Here is a 5148-nt window from a genome sequence, read left to right on the forward strand (position 1 = left end):
ATTCACTAAACTTCTAGATAAGAGATAGATTTAAGCTAGCTTCTTATTAGCAGGTGCTTTAGTTCTACTTATTAAGAAACTAATAGAGGCCTAGAGGCTATGCGTAAATTATAGAGCTCTAAATTAAATTACTTATATTAACTAATACCTCTTACTACTTATTAAGAAAACTCTTTAAATACTTTTAAATACTAAATAGTTTATAAAGGTAGATGTCTATTTAGTATTCTACTAGCTCTAGATTATAGAAGATAATAAATATCTTATAGCTTTCTAAACGTAGTTTAGCCTCTTTAAGTAGCTTATCTGCCTTTATAGAATTATTAGATGCTCTCTTCTTATTCTAGAGATATATTAATAGCGCTCTAAAGGAAACTCTAAGAGACTTTACTATAGCCTATCTTAATAATATTCTAGTTTATACTTATAGATCTTGCGCTAACTACTTTAAGAAGATCTAGAGAGTATTAGAACTTCTATAGAATGCTACTCTGTATCTAGATCTTAAGAAGTATATAACGTACCTTATAGGTTAGCGAGCTATATAGGTTAGCGAGCTACTTTTACTAAGCTTCTACTAAAACTACTCTATCTACGTAATGCCTTAATAATAGTACTAAATAGACGCTTCTAATAAACATAAGATATAAACTGCTCTCTAAGCTCTTAAATAAGACGTAATACTCTCTATATAATGCGCTGCAGCTATCTATAATATATCTTAAGTAACTCTAGATTATTAACGCGCTAGATAACCTTCCTAAGCAGATTGCTAGCCTAAATTAACAAATCTAACTCTAACTAAGAAGAACGTAGTTATTAAGCATATACTTAAGCTAGTTATTATATAGATTTTTCTTTCTAGGCTTATAGCTATAGCTAATATAGCTAATTCTCTGCGCGCTAAGCATAGTCTAGGCTAAGTTAGCTTAAACTAGCCTAGTACGTTTATTAAACGCTGCTCTAAGCTCTAAATAAAGTTTAATTATAAATATAACTATAAGAGAGCTCTCTATAAGGATTCTAAGGTTATATAAGACTAGTTCTAGCTTATAGAGAATATAAAGGCAAAGCATAGTATCTTTAATAATAATATATATAACTTTAATAAGTCTAGCTTTATAATAAGCTAGATCTTAACTAGAGCAGTTATTATAGCTTTAGAGCAATAAGGATAGCTAAAGATAGTATAATAGAGCAATTAAGAGTAGATAATAGTTATCTAGAGCATTAATGTAATAGAGTAGGCTATTCTACTCTTTATTATCTTTAAGAGCTGCTACTATCTCTTAGCTTAGTATAAGAAGAAGAATCTACCTTATAATTAGGTTATTATAGTCTCTAAGAATAGCTAGATAATAAATAAGCTTAGTTTATAGTAGTTAAAGCACTTTAATAAGCATATAAAGAGGAAAGTTATAGGCGCTTATTAGCTGCTTATTATTAATAGCTATAAGAGCTATAACTTACTTAAATTCTAGCAATACTATAAAGATAATAAGATTATTACTATCTATATATCTTCTTACTTATTACATCTTCTGCAGCCTCTTAATATAGATTATTTTGCCTCTTTAAAGAAAGTATATAGACGCTAAGCTAAAGAGCTTATGCATAACTAAATTATATATATTATAAAACTTAAGTTCCTATTATACTTTAAGCGCGCCTTTAACGCAGCAATTACTCTTAGTAATATACTAAGAAAAGTTTTAAAGCGCTAAATTAGTTCTATTTAATCTAGAGTAGATTATATTAGCTCTTAACGTCTGCATCTATACTCTACTATTATCTACTATTAAAGACTATCTCTAGTAGTTATAAACTCTAAGTAATACTCTTAAATTAGAATTATAATTAACGCTTATAAAGGCAAGAATTTAGAGGCATATAGATAGCTTACTAACGTCTATAGTAGAGGCCTTTAAGAAGATCTTAAAGAGAGTAGCAATTATTGCATATAAGCTAGTGTTAACGCAGAAGAAGATTACTAAGCTTTAAGTAGCTAATAAGGCTGCTACGTAATATAAATTATATAAAAGAAAGTATATATAAGAAGAAGAGATCTTAATAGTTAAGAATAGTCTTTAATAGATAATTCTAAAGAAGTTTAGTGCGCGTAGTAATAAAAAGAAGGCAAAGAAGCAGATATACGCTAAAGTAAGTAAGCTCTCTTAAAGGCAGTATAGATAATATAATAAGACTAGATATAATACGCATACGTGTAAGAAAGCAGTAGAAGTAGACTCTAAATAATATTATATCTTACTTTATACTATATAGGGCTAAAGTAGGCTATTTTGCGCTAGAATAAGGTAGTTTTAGTAGAGGCTTAGCAAAAGTAGCTCGCTAACCTATATAGCTTGCTAACTTATAAGGTATGTTATTTGCTTAGAAGAAGATTAAGTACCTAGAATATATTATTAAGGCTAGAAAAGTAGTATAACTAAATTCTAATAAGATAGTAGCTATCTAATAATAGAAGTCTTTAATAATAGCAAAGAGTATATAAAGCTTTCTTAGCTTTATAAACTTTTATTATAACTTTATTCTAAACTTCTCTTATACTATAGCTTCTTTGCATATACTAACAAAATGCAATGCACTCTTCTAATAGACTATAATAGAGTAGGCTGCATTTAACTAGCTTAAGTAAGCTTTTTACTTAAGTCTAGTTCTTATATAATAGAACTCTAAACGCTATATAGTAGTTAAAGCAGACTATTTAGAAGAAGCGCTAGAAGGATGCTTATTATAAGAAATTAAGAGTATATTATATTTAGTTACTTACTATTCTGCTTCTCTTATATCTAAGCAATAAAATTATACTATCTATAATAAAGAACTACTTATAGTAATTAAATATATTAAAATATAGATAATAGAGTTGCAAAGTATTTTTAAGCTATTTATAATTTTAATAGATTATAAAAACTTAGAATACTTTACTTCTACTAGGTTACTAACAGAGCAGCAATAGTAATAAGCAGAGAAACTTTTAGCTTTTTACTTCTATCTATAATTTTAACTTAGAAAGTTAGCAAATAGGCTAGATGCGTTAAGCTAATATAAATAGGATATAAAAGAGTATATTAAATAAGCTAGCTGCTATATAGTACTAATCTCTATCTAGTCTACCTCTATGCAGAACGCAGCTATAATACTAGTAGAAAGTCTACTATTTATAGATAAGTATATATAAGAACTTTAAGACTAAGCTATCTATAAGAATATAGCTTACCTGCTATAGTTATAGGTAGTATAATAAGAAGCTAGGCAGTTTCTACTAGAAGCTAAGATAAACTAGTAAGTAAGTAGCTTGAGGACTGATACTATCTCTACGTATAGAATACTATAATAGCGCAGAGTTATATAGCTTTTATCTTAGAAACTCTTAACTACTATAGTAATCTAATAAGCATATAAATTAAACTTTATAAGATATATAGAGAAAAATAGAATCTTCTAAATACTACGTAGAGATTACTATTAGAATAGAATATTCTCTAATATAGCATAATATATAAGAAATTGCTATTACTATAGTACTTATACTTTAAGATTAAAGAGGTAGAGCCTATTATAGCTCTTACTAGTAGTAGATTAGTACTAGTCTTAAATTTCTATAGACTTTATAGTAAACTTACTATAAGCTAACTTAGCTGCACTATAATATCTTCTTATTATTATAGACTACCTTTCTAAGTATATCTAATTAGAAGCTATAGTAATAATAGGAGCTAAAGAATACGCAGAGCATTTTAGAGATATATAGTAGTAATTTTATAGCTTCTCTATAAATATTATAACAGACTAAGAGTTAGACTAGCTAGAGAAATTCTAGAGTATACTCTATAAGCTTATAAATATTTAGTAGCTTCTTTTAACTACTTATTATTCTTAGATAGATAGAGGCATAGAGAGAGCTAACTAAGAAGTTTAATTAGTTCTAAGAGTAATAATTAACTTTTCTTAAATAAACTAGCTCTAATATCTTATAGCTTGCTAGCTTACTCTTAATAATAAAGACTCTACTATTACTAGAATAAATCTAAATCTCTTGCTAAATAGCTATACTCTATTGCCTATTTAGAAACTAAATAACTTTCTGCCTTTAACTATAACTCTAAAAGGCAGAGCAGTCTAGTTTATAGAATACCTATAAAATAGAATAGTAATAGCTTAAGCTGCTATTACCTTTATATAATAATAGTAGTAGAAAGCTATAAACTACTTATAAAAGCTAGCAGAATAATTCTAAGTTAGAGATAAAGTATAGTTTTTAATGCATAATATAAAAATAGTGCAGAAAATATTAGAATAGTACTAGAGGAGTTGTAGCTAGGAAGTAAGTAATAATAAGAATAACTAATAGAATTGTTGTAAAGAATAGACGAATCGCTACTAATAAGAAGCAATTCTCTCTCTACTCTATATACTAGCTCTCTAGCAAATATACTAGGCTTACTTAGGACGCTAAAGGCGTTCTTAGTGCTAGAGTGCTAATATTATCTCTCTTCTTAGGCATGCTTACCTTAAGCAAATGCGTCTAATATAGAAGAGCGTTTAGTAAGCTAGAATAAGCTATAATAGCTTATTTAAGGCCTAACGCGCGTATTAGAGCTCTATAGATTATTTCTAAAACTTATAGTTTTAAGAGACTTGCTTAACTAAGCTTAGCGCGCTAAGTAATAATAAGTAAGTAGTACATAGACTTATAATACTAGTTAAGCTTAGCCTAACTTCTAACCTAGTTCTATATTCTCTTAGTCTCTTTTTAGTAAGGATTTTTAGTTCTCTCTATAGAGATTTTAGCTTCTATTTAGGCTAGAATACTCTATTATACTCTATTACAGCGCTAATAAATATAGAGTATTCTATAATAACTACTACGCTCTTAATCTAGCTTTATTAAGCTCTTCTGCTTCTATTCTATGCTAATCTAGGCTAGAATATCTCTAAATTAGTTAATATAGACTAGATTGCTATTAGTAATAATATAATAGAGAATAGTATACGCATCTATTATCTATGCTACTATTATATTATATCTTTTACTATAGGCTTCTTTAAGTGCCTTAGTAAGTTTAGTTATATTATAATAGACTTCTCTAATGTTATAGAGAATGCTAAGAACTATCTTAATCT

The sequence above is a fragment of the Parastagonospora nodorum genome (assembly GCF_000146915.1).
Source record: "Parastagonospora nodorum SN15 chromosome Unknown scaffold_32, whole genome shotgun sequence".
NCBI lineage: Eukaryota > Fungi > Ascomycota > Dothideomycetes > Pleosporales > Phaeosphaeriaceae > Parastagonospora > Parastagonospora nodorum.